Consider the following 17,317-nt stretch of genomic DNA (forward strand, 5'->3'; position numbering starts at 1 on the left):
AGGGCTCCGTACCCTCTGGAACAAGGGTACCCAAGGAACAAGATAAAACCCCAGAAAAACAACTAAATGAAGTGGGACTAGGCAACCGTCCAGAAAAAGAATTCAGAATAATGAGAGTGAAGATGATCCAGGACCTCGGAAGAAGAATGGAGGTAAAGATCGAGAAGATGCAAGAAATGTCTAACAAACACCTAGAAGAATTAAAGAACAAACAAACAGAGATGACCAATACAATAACTGAAATGAAAACTACACTAGAAGGAATCAATAGCAGAATAACGGAGGCAAAAGAACGGATAAGTGACCTGGAAGACAGAATGGTGGAATCCACTGCTGCAGAAAAGAATAAAGAAAAAAGAATGAAAAGAAATGAAGACAGCCTAAGAGACCGCTGGGACAACATTAAATGCAACAACATTCGCATTATAGGGGTCCCAGAAGGAGAAGAGAGAGAGAAAGGACCAGAAAAAATATTTGAAGAGATTATAGTCAAAAATTTCCCTAACATGGGAAAGGAAATAGCCACCCAAGTACAGGAAGCATGGCGAGTCCCATACAGGATAAACCCAAGGAGAAACATGCCGAGACACACAGTAATCAAATTGGCAAAAATTAAAGACAAAGAAAAATTATTGAAAGCAGCAAGGGAAAAATAACAAATAATATACAGGGAACTCCCATAAGGTTAACAGCTGATTTCTCAGCAGAGACTCTACAAGCCAGAAGGGAGAGGCATGATATACCTAAACTGATGAAAAGGAAGAACCTACAGCCAAGATTACTCTACCCAGCAAAGATCTCATTCAGATTCGATAGAGAAATCAAAAGATTTACAGACAAACAAAGCTAACAGAATTCAGCACCACCAAACCAGCTCTACAACAAATGCTAAAGGAACTTCTCTAAGTGGGAAACACAAGAGAAGAAAAGGACCTACCAAACCAAACCCAAAACAACTAAGAAAATGGTCATAGGAACATACATATCGATAACTACCTTAAACGTGACTGGATTAAATGCTCCAACAAAAAGACACAGGCTTACTGAATGGATACAAAAACAAGACCCATATATATGCTGTCTACAAAAGACCCACTTCAGACCTAGGGACACATACAGACTGAAAGTGAGGGGATGGAAAAAGATATTCCATGCAAATGGAAATCAAAAGAAAGCCAGAGTAGCAACACTCATATCAGATAAAATAGACTTTCAAATAAAGAATGTTACAGGAGACAAGGAAGGACACTACATAATGATCAAGGGATCAATTTAAGAAGAAGATATAACAATTATAAATATATATGCACCCAACATAGGAGCACCTCAATACATAAAACAACTGCTAACAGCTATAAAAGAGGAAATCGACAGTAACACAATAATAGTGTGGGACTTTAACACCTCACACCAATGGACAGATCATCCAAAATGAAAATAAATAAGGAAACAGAAACTTTAAATGACACAATAAACCAGATAGATTTAATTGATATTTATAGGCCACTCCTTCCAAAAACAGCAGATTACACTTTCTTCTCAACTGCGCACGGAACATTCTCCAGGACAGATCACATCTTGGGTCACAAATCAAGCCTCAGTAAATTTAAGAAAACTGAAATCATATCAAGCATCTTTTCTGACCACAACACTATGAGATTAGAAATCAATTACAGGGGGAAAAATACTGTAAAAAACACAAACACATGGAGGCTAAACAATACATTACTAAATAACCAAGAGATCACTGAAGAAATCAAAGAGGAAATCAAAAAATACCTACAGAAAAATGACAATGAAAACACACAATCCAAAACCTATGGGATGCAGCAAAAGCAGTTCTAAGAGGGAATTTTATAGCTATACAAGCCTGCCTCAAGAAACAAGAAAATTCTAAAATAAACAATCGAATCTTACACCTAAAGGAACTAGAGAAAGAAGAACAAACAAAACCCAAAGTTAGCAGAAGTAAAAGAAATCATAAAGATCAGAGCAGAAATAAATGAAATAGAAACAAAGAAAACAATAGCAAAGATCAATAAAACTGAAAGCTGGTTCTTTGAGAAGATAAACAAAATTGATACACCATTAGCCAGACTCATCAAGAAAAAGGAGAGAACTCAAATCAATAAAATTAGAAATGAAAAAGGAAAAGTTACAACAGACACCACAGAAATACAAAGCATCCTAACAGACTACTACAAGCAAATCTATGCCAATGAAATGGACAACCTGGAAGAAATGCACAAATTCTTAGAAAGGTATAGCCTTCCAAGACTGATCCAGGAATAAACAGAAATTATGAACAGACTAATCACAAGTAATGAAATTGAAACTGTGATTAAAAATCTTCCAGCAAACAAAAGTCCAGGACCACATGGCTTCACATGTGAATTCTATCAAACATTTAGAGAAGAGCTAACACCCATCCTTCTCATACTCTTCCAAAAAATTGCAGAGGAAGGAGCACTCCCAAACTCATTCCATGAGGCCACCATCACCCTGAGACCAAAACCAGACAAAGATACTACAAAAAAAGACAATTACAGACCAATATCACTGATGAATATAGATGCAAAACTCCTCAACAAAATACTAGCAAACAGTATCCAACAACACATTAAAAGGATCATACACCATGGTCAAGTGGGATTTATCCCAGGGATGCAAGGATTCTTCAATATACACAAATCAATCAATATGATACACTATATTAACAAACTGAAGAATAAAAACCATATGATCATCTCAATAGATGCAGAAAAAGCTCTTGACAAAATTCAACACCTCTTTACGATAAAAACTCTCCAGAAAGTGGGCATAGAGGGAACCTACCTCAACATAATAAAGGCTACATACGACAAACCCACAGCAAACATCATTCTCAATGGTGAAAAACTGAAAGCATTTCCTCTAAGATCAGGAACAAAACAAGGATGTCCACTCTCACCACTATTATTCAACATAGTTTTCGAAGTCCTAGCCTCGGCAATCAGAGAAGAAAAAGGAATACAAATTGGAAAAGAAGAAATAAAACTGTCACTGTTTGCAGATGTCATGATAGTATACATAGAGAATCCTAAAAATGCCGCTAGAAGACTACTAGAGCTAATCAATGAATTTCATAAAGTTTCAGGATACAAAATTAATGCACAGAAATCTCTTGCATTCCTATACACTAATGATGAAAAATCTGAAAGAGAAATTAAGGAAACACTCCCATTTACTTCTGCAACAAAAAGAATAAAATACCTAGGAATAAACCTACCTAGGGAGACAAAAGACCTGTATGCAGAAAACTATAAGACACTGATGAAAGAAATTAAAGATGATACCAACAGATCGAGAGATATACCAAGTTCTTGGATTGGAAGAATCAATATGTGAAAATGACTATACTACCCAAAGCAATCTACAGATTCAATGCAATCCCTATCAAATAACCAATGGCATCTTTTACGGAACTATAACAAAAAATCTTAAAATTTGTATGGAGACACAAAAGACCCCAAAGAGCCAAAGGAGTCTTGAGGGAAAGAAACGGAGCTGGAGGAATCAGACTGCCTGACTTCAGACTATAGTACAAAGCTACATTAATCAAGACAATATGGTACTGGCACAAAAACAGAAACATAGATCAATGGAACAAGATAGAAAGCCCAGAGATAAACCCACACACCTATGGTCAACTAATCTATGACAAAGGAGGCAAGGATATACAATGGAGAAAAGACAGTCTCTTCAGTAAGTGGTGCTGGGAACACTGGACAGCAACATGTAAAAGAATGAAATTAGAACACTCCCTAACACCATACACAAAAATCAACTCAAAATGGATTCGAGACCTAAATGTAAGACCGGACACTATAAAACTCTTAGAGGAAAACATAGGAAGAACACTCTTTGACATAAATCACAGCAAGATCTTTTCTGATCCACCTCCTAGAGTAATGGAAATAAAAACAAAGATAAACAAATGGGACCTCATGAAACTTCAAAGCTTTTGCACAGCAAAGGAAACCATAAACAAGACAAAAAGACAACCCTCAGAGTGGGAGAAAATATTTCCAAACGAATCAACAGACAAAGGATTAATCTCTAAAATATATAAACAGCTCACACAGCTCAATATTAAAGAAACAAACAACCCAATCCAAAAATGGGCAGAAGACCTAAACAGACATTTCTCCAAAGAAGACAGACAGATGGCCAAGAAGCACATGAAAAGCTGCTCAACATCCCTAATTATTAGAGAAATGCAAATCAAAACTACAATGAGGTATCACCTCACACCAGTTAGAATGGGCATCATCAGAAAATCTACAGACAACAAATGCTGGAGAGGGTGTGGAAAAAAGGGAACCCTCTTGTACTGTTGGTGGGAATGTAAATTGATACAGCCACTATGGAGAACAGTACGGAGGTTCCTTAAAAAACTAAAAATAGAATTACCATATGACCCAGCAATCCCACTACTGGGCCTATACCCAGAGAAAACCATAATTCAAAAAGACACATGCACCCCAACGTTCATTGCAGCACTATTTACTATAGCCAGGTCATGGAAGCAACCTAAATGCCCATCAACAGACGAATGGATAAAGCAGTTGTGGTACATATATACAATGGAATATTACTCAGCCATAAAAAGGAACGAAATTGAGTCATTTGTTGAGACGTGGATGGATCTAGAGACTGTCATACAGAGTGAAGTAAGTCAGAAAGAGAAAAACAAGTATCATATATTAACGCATGTATGTGGAACCTAGAAAAATGGTACAGATGAACCGGTTTGCAGGGCAGAAGTTGAGACACAGATGTAGAGAACAAACGTATGGACACCAAGGAGGGAAAGCCACAGGGGGGTGGGGATGGTGGTGTGCTGAATTGGGCAATTGGGATTGACATGTATACACTGATGTGCATAAAACTGATGACTAATAAGAACCTGCTGTATAAAAAAATAAATAAAGTTAAATTTAAAACTTTAAAAAAACAACTAATACTAAACTCTCTTTGGGTTATTTGTATGGAAATATGTTAATATAAATGTTTCAGACATTACATGAAATTCCTAAAAGTCTTATATGTTCTGGTATAATGTTATAAGTCATAATTCTAATTATTACTTTAAAATGTATATCTCAGAAATGACTAAATTTCCTTGTCAATTGCATTAATTATGAACTTTCATCAAATCTTTAACCGTGGTCATTTTTAAGTATTTTGCCATTTAATGACAGTTCTGGGTGTACTCTGATGCTTTTGCAAAAATGTTCCTATAACAGGGTTTCATCTTCAAGGAATTCATGGAAAAGACTCTGACAAGTACAGGTTTCTGGTAACTGACTATACTGCTGAACTGAACGAATAAGCATTTTCAGAACTCTAATGGAAAACTGATGAATTCATAAAAGTCCTAACAAAAGATCAAGATGAAAAAAAAATTAACTACATGGGACTGAGTGAACTGATGAGGATGATTATAATTTTTGTGACTTTCTGTTCAAATAAAAAAAAAAAGAGGGAGGGGATATGGGGACATATGTATGCATATGGCTGATTCACTTTGGTGTACCACAGAAACTAACACAACACTGTGAAGCAATTATACTCCAATAAAGATCTATTTAAAAAAAAAGAAAAAAAAAACAAGAGGAAATTCTCCCAATTCACTTTATGAGGCTATTATAACCTAACAAAGACAGAACCAGAAGATTAAATAATAGTCAATTTCATGTATGAATATAGACAAAAAATAATAATTTTAAACTTTATTAAACCAAATCCAGTAACGCTTTAAAAGGATTAAATTGTGACCAAATCGGTTTATTATATTCAACACTGTGAGTTAGTTTTAAATGAGAAATCAAAAAATGTAATGCACCATGAATAGATTAAAGCAGAAAAATGATATGATAATCTCAATAGATGAGAAAATCATTTTTGATAAAATGTATTATCCTTTCATGATATTAAAAAATATAGAAGACAAGGCTAGAAATAATATTACTTAACCTGATCAAGGGTAACTACCAAAACCTACTATAAACTTTGAACACAATGGTGAAATGTTGAAAGCATTCCCTATACTGTAAAATAAAAAAAAAAAAACTACTGTCAATAATTCTATGCAGCATTGTATTAGAAATTCTTTAATGCAGGGCTTAAGGGGAAATAAATGAAAGTTATAAGGATAAGAAATGAATAAACCAAATTGCTAATATTTGGAAATGCTATAATTGGCTCTGTAGAAACCCTAAAAAGTAACTACAGACAGATGTTTGGAAATTCTAAAAGATTTTAACAATGTTGAATATAAAATCAATACACAAATACAACTGCATTTCTAGACATTGGCAACTGTTTGAAAATGTAGCTTTAAAAATATAACCACTTATTATAGCAGCAAAAATATAAGGTTGCTAGGAATAAATCTAACAAACGATGTGCAGGACCTTTATAGATAGAACTATAAAACTTTATTAAAAGCTATTAAATACAACCCAAATAGAGTGATCAACCATGTTCCTGGATAGAAAGATTCAAAATCATAAAACTGTCGATTCTCTCAACTTAATCTACAGATTCAATGCAATTCCAGTCAGAATCTCAACAGGATATTTTTTTCTCATGGAACTTGGCAAGCTATTCTAAGATTCACGTGAAAGAGCAAAGAGCCAAATTACACAAAATATTCCTATAGAAGAAAGCAAGGTTGGAGGATTTGCCCTACTTACTACCAATACTTTATTTTAAAGCTATGGGTATTAAGTCAGTTTGGTACATTGTAAGGGCTAATGAAATAGACCAAGGGAATATGGAGCACCAAAACAGACCTACATGTGTATTGAAACTGATTTATCACAAAGATAGTACTATAGAGCAGTAGGAAAAGGCTAGACTATTTAATAAATGGTGCTAGGACAACTGCTTATCCATGTGGAAAAAAAGGAAAATGGATCTCTACCACACACCATAGATGAAAATCAATTCCCAGAGAATTAAAAATAAAGGTGAAAAATAAACTCATAAAATATTTTGAAACAATCTAGGAAAATCTCTTTATAAATGTACACTAGGAAATATCTCATAAAAAGACTCAAAAAGCACAAACAACCGTTAAGGAAAAGATGGGTAAATTTGACCATGTTAAAATTAAGGACTGCTAATCAGGGAGAAAGAAATGTACTTATGTATGTGTTTGGGGGGTGGGGTTTACACACACACACACAAGTATCAAAGGATTAGTAGGTATAAATCATGAAAACCTTCAAATCATTATGAAAAAGACAATTAAATTGGCCAAAAGGGGGTAAAAGACTTGAATAAGCATTCCATAGAAAAGAAAACACAAATGGCCCCTAATCATATGAAAAGACGTTCTTCTTCACTAGTAATAATAAAATGCAAATTAAAATCAAATCTAAGCTTCATATTTTATATACTCTTTGACATGTATAACGAAGTTCACAAAAATATATTTTAAAAATATCACTCTGGTAAAAAGGTAAAAAACTGATTGAAAAAAATGTGGACCCAGTAGATTCAGAATATTACCACCATAAGCAAGAAAAAAAAGGATGAATAAACCCTTAAGGCAATACTAATGAGAGAAAAAGGAGAGGATGTTCTAATGAGTGATATTAAGGAAGACCTTATCTTAACCACCATTTATCCTTAATCCCTAGAGCAGTATCTAGCACTCGGTGCTAGTTAATACTTGCTAAATTAGTAAATAAATTTAATGATTGATAAAATATGAGAAATGAAATAAAGGAATCTATTCAATACAATAATTGGCAAGTTATTTTTCATTTTGTATAGGTGTAAAACTATACCTCCAAACCTTTTAATTTTTATACCTGGATAAATAAAGAGGTTGAACACTCATCCATATGTTTCATCACTAATGAGGTAGGTAGAAATCTTCCATATGCTTGCTTATAGTTGTATCTCTTTTTTTTATGTCTTTTGCCAATTTATTTATTGAACTTTTCATATTTTATAGAAAATGTTGGTATGAATCCTTTGTCTCTCATTTTACTAATATTTCTAAATGTTCTAATATTTTTTAAAATGTAAATTTTTTAAAGATTTGTAAATTTTCTAAATATTTCTAAATTTGTTGATTTCCATTCTTGCTTTGGTTACATTTTAATTTTACAAATATTTAAAATGTTTATTTAATTGAATCTGATACTTTTTTCATGTAATACATAGAAAAGTATCAACTCTCCAAAATTCAGTAATTCTATCAACTCTAATCAAATTTGGGTATATGATAATCTACATTTTTTTTGTTTGACTTATACTTATTTAATCTACTTACACATATACTTAGGTTTATGATGTTAGGTATGAATTTGAATTATATTTTCCCAGATTCCTACAATCTTTCCAATTCCACTGTATTGTCACATAAAAAAATATTATGTAAATCAAGACCATTTCCTGGGTTTTCTGTTATTGCATTAATCTATATTTCTATTCTTGAACTTAATTGCAGCTTTATAATCAACTGTCTGTTCTCTGTCCTTTGCTGATTCCTCCTCAGTTGCACACTAAGAATTGCTGTTCCTGGAAGCTCTCTCAGCTCTCCTGCTCTTCCGGTGCAGTCTTGTCCATTCCCATGGCTTGTACTCATACCTTGATGACACCTACCTCATAATCTCTAGCCCACATTTTCTCTGAGCTCCAGATCCATGGATCAAATGACCAACCAGGCATTTATTCAAGATGTCTTAGAGGGGTCTCAAGAGTAATATGTCCAAACAAAACCCATTTTTCTTCCCTTTTTCCTCAAACATAGTTCCTGTATTCCTTATCTGTGCAAGTAAACACCTTTGCCTCAGTTACTTAAGATCACATGATCAAAAACCTGGGAGTACCCTCTTCCTTCTGCTTTATTACAAACATCCAGGCAATCACCAAGCTCTATCTATTCTCTCTAAAATTGCCTTTCAAATAACAAAAACAACAACAGCAGGGAATTAAGACTAAAAGTGTGTCAGTTCAGGTCTTCAAGAAACAGGCATCAAGGCAGGATTAGCAAGATACTTATTGGGGAATACACATGTGACGGGAAAGTAGATGGAAGCCAGAGGAGGCTGCGAGAGGAATCTAACCAAGATGCAGATCTAACTTATGTGAACGAGGGAGGGAAGAAAGGTTGAGTCAGAACTGCTTAGACCACAGTGCAGTCCTAAAAAAGTTTTGAAAGGCAGACGGGGAGTCCTCAAAGTAAATTCACTGTTCAGAGGAGTCCCACAGCTCCCAGGAAAGGACCTGCCTTAGTATCCCCAGCACGCTCAGTCACTAGCCAGCAGCAGCCCAGGGAAATACGGCCTCGGTGGGAATGCAGTGATCAATTTCAGAGTGCAGCAGCTGGGGCTGTTTCCCTCCCTGCAGTCAAAGATCTGAAAGGCACATTTTCATAAATGGTTCAGAGGCTATGAGTAATCTGCCATGATTTCACAGAAGAAAAAATAGGCAGCCATTATTCAAACCCATGCAGTGTGACCTCACAGCTTACATGACACACTTCCTCCCTCTACCACCTTTCCTTCAAAAGGTATTGGAATACATGTCTAAGTCATCTCCTTATTTCCAGCCTTCTTCATCAATCCATCCTTTCACATCTTTCAAATCCATTCTGATACTAACCCCCTTCTCAAAATTATTCAATGCCTTTTATACTCTTCCAGAATAAAGTTTAAAGTTCCTAACACAGCATTCAGCCTTAATTGTCAGGTGTCTATCTACCTCTTAAGCTTTATTTTCTGACACTCACTGCTTTTCAACTTTACAAAAATATTCATTCTTTGATTCTTCATTCATCCATGCAATAAGCATTTGTGGAGCACCTACCACCTGTGACAATTCTGTCTTAACAAATTTACTGAAGCTAGATGATATGTCCCTAGTCTCATGGTACTATGTTCTCTTTACTGAAACAGTAAGTAGCAAAATTAATAAATTCAGAAAGGGATAAATGCTATGAATACAATATAACAGAAAAATATTATAGGAGTAGCTAGATTGGGAAGGTGTTCGGGAAAGGCTTGAATAATAAGAAACCAACTTTTGAAAATCTGGAGGGAGAACTTTCTAGCAGAGGGAACAAGGGTAAAGACTGAGGAGAAAGGTTGACAGGTTCAAGAAACAGAAGTCCAGTGTGTCTGAAAAGTCATGGGCAGGGGGAGAATGGATCAGGAGAAATAAGAGGTTTGGCACTGTGAAGCCAAAAGAGAGTACCAGGCAGGGGAGTAATGTAACCGGATTTTTATGTTTCAAAAAGAATACTTCGGCCACTGGATAAAAAGTGAATTACAGGAACCAAAGATAGGAGCGGAATTTATAGGTATCGGGTCATACCACGCTTGCCTATGTCTCTCTATTTTACACCTTCAGCAAACTTTTACTCAGCCTTTAGATCTCAGCCAAAACAGCAGCTGTATGAAGCTTTCTCTCATTCACCCAGGAAGATCTGAGTACTCCTTCTTGCATCAGAGGGAATCAGAGCAAGCTGTCAGAGTCCACAATCCTTTGGAAGGATCAGAAAACAATGCACACTTCTGGTGTCTGTGTTATGTTTCTTTATATACTAGAGAAAATATTGGTACTGTCACTCTGTCTCAATTTACTCGAGCTCAAGTTGAAGCTGGATGAAAGAATCAGTTGCACATTCAAAGAGGTCAAAGTCAAAAGCCAGCATGCTAGAGCAAACCTATCCTAACACTCAGCATATACGAGTCAAAAGGGGAGCTTTAAAATATCAAGTGCTAAAAGAAATGGGTGTACAATATTTTATGTTTGTTTTTATTTATTGCTTTTAATGCTGATCTCAGCATTATGTAACAGACACTATCCTGGACAGCTACAGATTTCTTATTAGACCCTCTCAATGGTCCTGAGAGACATGCTTTCCCACCATTGTCATTACCAAGTGAATTTCTTTCAAGTACCTCAGAATCTTGCATATTTATCAATTTCGTGCTTCCCAAGTTTCAAATTCAGTCTTCAACCAGAAGTGAAGTATATATTTGATGGTTTCTTGTAGTAGAAATGTATTTTTTCTCTGCCTTTCCTAACAAGTTTTTGATTTCTCTCTTTCGTGCTCAGAAAACTCCCTTGTGAATTTTCTCATGCCCTAGTCATTGTCAAACCGAAATCCTTCTTACAGGCATCAATATCTAGATGCCAAATTCACAGGTGAAAAGAAATTTCCTCCTGGCATTTCCTGATGGGAATTGCAGTGGACTTACAGAACCCACGTTGGGAAGTATTATGGAAACCTACAAGGTGTTACACACTTTCCTCCAAGACTTCAGAATGTCTGAAAACAGATTAACACATGTTGAGTGCCTAAGTGCCCTTCTGCCATCCAGTTTCTGTGGGGTTAAATGGATTCTCCAACCCTCTCCCTTAAAAGCCAAGTGAAAAGCTGCACTGAAACTCCAACTGTCTAATTTAGAAATGCATGACCCTGGAAACTCAGGTTCCTTGTTTATTATGATGCTTCTCCTTCACCTCCCTCCTAATGAATGGGCCATCCATAGACTCACTGTCCAATCACTGCAACTTTGAGTTGCCACAAATGAGAAGGCCTGTGCATGAATGCAGTTTCCTGCATGGGAAAAGCAGCACAGACTCACTAAGTTGTTCAAGGCCAGCTGTCAAATCAGAGATGAAAGGACTGAGTTTTAGGAGTTCACAGAGCAGATGAAGGAAACACTTTTAAAATACTGTCAAGGTGTGGCTGTCCTTGAAGAAATGGCCTCCTGACAGCTGCTGGTGCCTTCCTTCCTGCCGATGCTTAATTTCTCGCAGAGAGGCAGGGCTTTAATTAGGTTTCTAGGGCAGCCAGCTCTGTATCTTTGACCTTATCAAGGATGCAGGATTTCAAAGCCCAGGCTTAGATAAGCCTCCGTTCATTACTGATCAAAAGTCTCTCTAGGAACACTCCTGGGCTCAGACTTCAGTTCCTTTTCGTCTTCCTTCTAATGGGTAGTCTTACACCAGTATCCCTGTCATTGCCAGGTTCTTCAAGGGACAAGGGAGTGTTCAGAGTGCAGAAATTAAATGCAAATCATATAAAAACTTTTCACGTCGGAAGCTACTTGCATACATCACTGGAAGGCCTTCTAATATTGGAAGAGGTTTTCATCTGGTTTATTGGCTTGATTTTCAAAAGTATAATGTTCTGAGTCACAGAATACCTATAATTGAATACTAGGGCTTACTTTCAACCTGGCTGAGAGTAATTCCTCTAAAAAGACAGATGTTGAATTTTAATAATAGAAACTTTTGGCATGTAAAATTAAGCACAGAGCATCTGCTTTTACAATGCCAACATCTGTTTCTTTGACATCCCTGCCTTCCCTTCTGCTAGATCCAACTGTGAATTTACTTTAGAATCTGATATGAAAAACAGATAAGATTGTTTTTGACATGTCAAATTCTACCAGGCCAGCTAAAACTAGGCTATCAGGATTAAACTCTCATTCTAAAAGAAGAAAAATGTCATGATACTCAGATTTCCAACTGAAATAAAAAATGCAGAATTTTTTAAGGAAAGGGTGACATAATTTACAAATGACTGTGTGTGTTCTGTGACTTTCTTTTGGAAAGCTTTTTGAAAAATTATTTAAAAGGCAACTATTTAAGACTGTCATTAATAGTATCACTCAATATATGTCAGTCACATAACACCAAGAAATTCACCTGAGAAAAGAAATTTCCTTGATTAGATGCTTTTTTTAAAAAAGGCATTCAGAGAGACTAAAAATCACTAAAAATACAAGGCAGTTTTATAGTAAGAAGAAAATTATCATTAGGTAACAATAATGATCTTGTATTGAAGGAAAGCAAGCACTTGGTTCAATAATGGACTGCCCAACTCCTTACGCATACACTGCTTTAATTCTCATGTATTTACTTATTCATTTATCATATGTTATTAAAGTCTAATTCTGTACCAGGTGTTAGGGAAATAGAAGTTACTAAGGCAAACATAGGCCCTGCCCTTGTGAGGTATAAGTCTAGTGGGGAGAACATACATTTAACATATAAACATGCAAGTAAATATATAATTATAAATTTTGTTAAGTGCCCTGAGGAAAAACTACAAATTGTTCTGAGATAAAGTAGAGGGATGGTACAGAATTACTTTAGAGTATTTAAAATTATTAGTCAAGGATGGCATTAAGAGGAAGGGACAGTTAACCCAAAACCAAACGAATGAGTAGACATTACTAATGAGGAGAAAGTAAGGGCGTCAGCAGAAAAAATTAAAACACTTAAGAAACTGAAAAAGGCCAATGTGGCTAGAAAATTTAACGAGTAAGGGCAGAGACGGATGAGATGAGACTGCAGAGTTACAACTGGATCCATGTAGATCCTAGCAACTATCTCAGTCTTGCCCTAGGGTTAGAAGCCATTGCTGTTCTCAGCCTGGAAGAACGAGGAGGCCTCAAAGCAGAGATTCACTGACTGGTAACATGACTTTTCTGCTATACTCACTCTGCTCACATCCCCATGGTCACAACTCCAACTTTATATCCCAGTGTGAATAATGGGTCACTGCCATTTTACTCCTTGGCTGAGTCTTATACTGGACTCCCATCAAGGTAGCCAGTTCTGCTGGGCCTGGGGTCAGCCTGGCACTGGCAATACCTTTGAGCTGATCGTCAAACCTTGGCACTATAGTAAAACAATATTCTCCTATGCTGTAGGGTTACAAAAACAACAATTCATTCAAGTTCCTGGAAACTACAAGAGGGGCATATGAAAACCTGAACATTTGCCCTCAGGAACAGCATAAACTGGAGGCTTAATTTGAGTCCACTACAGCTCAAGGGATCTCACATCTATTCCCTCAAATGCTCATCCATTTACATGACTCAGCAACTCTCTCCCTACCTGTGTCTCCCTGCTTCTCTACCAGCTTTGCCACCCATCTTGTGTCCATTACCCTGTATCTATTATCCTGTGTCTACTACTTCTGTTCCCTCATAACTTTAGTTTTACATGATTCTGCCATTTTCTCTCAGTATTCTCCAGAGATAGAATCAGATAGGCTCAATTTATCTTTTTCCATCACACTAGCTTATAAATTGGTTGACCTTGGATCAAGGTTATCCCTTAATTCCATCAGCTATGTCCAAAGGGCATAGCGCCTGATATCAAAAAACACTGCTGTCCCTCCAGATTTCAAACTATACTAAAAAGCTATAGTAACTAAAACTGTATGGTACTGGCATAAAAATACAGTAGTTCCCCCTTATCCATGACATACACGTTCCACGACCCCCAGTGGATGCCTGAAACTGCAGATAGTGCCAAACCCTATGTATACTATGTTTTTTCTTACACATACTTACCTATGATAAAGTTTAATTTATAAATTAGGCACAGTAAGAGAATATTTGAATTGCCAGCTTAACTACTCTTGAGTCAGTTATCAAGTAAAATAAGGGTCACTTTGAACACAAGAACTGTGATACTGGATAGTTGATCTGATAACTGAGATGATGGCTACTAAGTGACTAACAGGCAAGAGAGGCTGGACTAAGGAATAATTCACGGCCCAGGCAGGATGGAGTGGGATGGAATGATATTTAATCACACTACTCAGAGCAACATGCAATTTAAAACTTATGAATTGTTTGTTTCTGGAAATTTTCATTTAATGTTTTTTGACTGCAGTTGACTGCAGGTAATTTAAAACATGGAAAATGAAGCTGTGGATAAGGGAGTACCTTAGAGATAAAGAATGAAATTGGACCTCTATCTTACACCACTCACATAAATTAACTTGAAATGGATTAAAGACTTAAAAATAAGACCTGAAACCATAAAACTCCTAGAAGAAAACATAGGGAAAAACTCCTTGACATCAGTCTTTGCAATGGTTTTCTGGATATGACACCAAAAGCACAAGAAATAAAAGGAAAAATTAATAAGTGGGACTGTATCAAACTAAAAAGCTCTGCACAGCAGAAGAAACCATCAACAAAATGAAAAGGCAATCTACAGAACAGGAGAAAATATTTGCAAATCATATATCTAATAAGGGGTTAATATCCAAAAACTACAAGGAACTCACACAACTGAATAGTTAAAAAAAAATCAAATTAAAAATGCGCAGAAGAACTGAATAGACAGTTTTCTAAAAAAGACATGCAAATGTCCAACAGGTACAAGAAAGAAAATGTTCAATATCACTAATCATCAGGGAAATGCAAATCAAAACCACAATGAGATATCAATTCATACCTGTTAGAATGACTTTCATCAAAAAGATAAGAAATAAGTGTTAGTGAGGATGTGGAGAAAAGGAAATCCCTGTGCACTGTTGGTAGGAATCTATATTGATACAGCTACTTTGGAAAACAGTATGGAGGTTCCTCAAAAACTTAAAAATAGAACTACCATATGATTCAGCAATACCACTTCTGAGTATTTAACTGAAGGAAATGAAATCACTATATCAAAAAGATATCTGCACTCCCATGTTTACTGCAGCATTATTTACAATAGCCAAGATATGGAAACACCCAAATATCCATCCATGGATGAATGGATAAAGAAAATGTGGGGGCGGGGGGGTGTGTGTATACAATGGAATGGAACATTAGCCACAAGAAAGAAGGAAATTCTGCCATTTGCAACAATGTATGTGGACCTTGAGGGCATTATGCTAGTGAGATCAGTCAGATAAAGACAAATACTGTATGATCTCACTTATATGTGGAAGCTAAAAAAGCCAAACTCACAGAAACAGAGAAGAGAAAGGTAGTTTCCAGAGGCTGAGGGGTGGGAGAAATGGGGAGAGGTCGGTCAGAGGTGTACAAACTTCTGGATATAAGATGAATAAGTTCTTGGGATCTAATGTAGAACATGGTGGCTATAGTTAACAATACCGTATTATATATTTGAAAGTTGCTAAGGGAATAAATTTTGTGTTCTCATAATAAAAAAGAAAGAGTAATTATGTGAGGTGATGGAGGTGTTAAATAACCATACTGTGGCAATCACTTCACAATACATAATTATATAAAATCAACACACTGTACACCTTGAATTTGCACAATGTTACATGTCAATTATATCTCAAAAAGCTGGAAAAATAAATAAATGTTTTAAAATACAACTAGCCAATGGGCTGTCTGTTCAGCACAGATTGTATCTATAGCAACACTGCTTAGAAAACAGCATCTGTTAAAACCCTTTTTACCTCAATTTCCTCACTTGCAAGATGAGGGCAATGACACTTTTACCTACTCCAAAAATATGGCGTGATTATAATGAATAAGTGAGACTACATCAAACGAAAACACTTTGCACAGCAAAAGAAACAACCAAAAAAATGAAAAGGCATACCTACAGAATGAGAGAAAATATATTTTCTCAGGTTGTGAAATCACCTAAAAAAGTTAAAAGCCATATACTGTGGTTCAGTTATTATTATACCTAATATACTATTACTGTCATTATCAAATTAAAGATATAACAATAGAATTCCACCATATTGCTATAATATATTAAAGGAGAAGGATAATACTTGTGATCTCAATCTCCACTTTCATCATGATCTCACTTCTTATTGTTGTATCATTTATCATAATATCTGTGTATATCTCTATCTCCTCCACTAGACCATTAACTCAGCAAACAATTTTTGAGCCAGGCACTATGCTAGGAATTGGATATGTAACACTAGACAGCTTAGAATGGTCTCTAAACTCAAGGAGCTTATTGTTTAACCAGAAAGACAGTCAACTAAAAAGCTATACCTCTAAACAGTATTAAGCATATAACAGCTTGTATGTCCTCCTTAATATACAGCACCTAAGTAGGTATTCATGGCGGGCAGTGACCATATGTCTTTAGGTTCTGGGACCCAATTCCACTTTGGGAGTGGTAGTTCTACATACCAAAAAGCCATTTTCTGAACACCAATTGGTTTTCCAATAATTCAACTCAATTCTGACATTATCTACTGGAAGATAGCATCAAATTCCACAGTTAAGGGTTCAGTTCCACAAGACGCCCCCCCCCCACCCATTCCCCTACCCCTGCTACCGACTTCAGAGGCCAGTTACAAGCCCAGATCACTGGTTTATTATAAAAGGACATAACTCAGGAACAGCTAGATGGAAGAGAAGCATAGGGCAAGGTATGGGGAAAGGGCACCATTCTCCCCAAGATCTCTATGTGTCCACCAATCTGGAAGAACTCTGAACTCAGTCCTTTTGGGTTTTGATGGAGGCTTCATTACATAGACATGACTGACTAAATCATTGGTCATTGA

The sequence above is a fragment of the Eschrichtius robustus genome, chromosome 10, assembly GCF_028021215.1.
Source record: "Eschrichtius robustus isolate mEscRob2 chromosome 10, mEscRob2.pri, whole genome shotgun sequence".
Classification (NCBI taxonomy): domain Eukaryota; kingdom Metazoa; phylum Chordata; class Mammalia; order Artiodactyla; family Eschrichtiidae; genus Eschrichtius; species Eschrichtius robustus.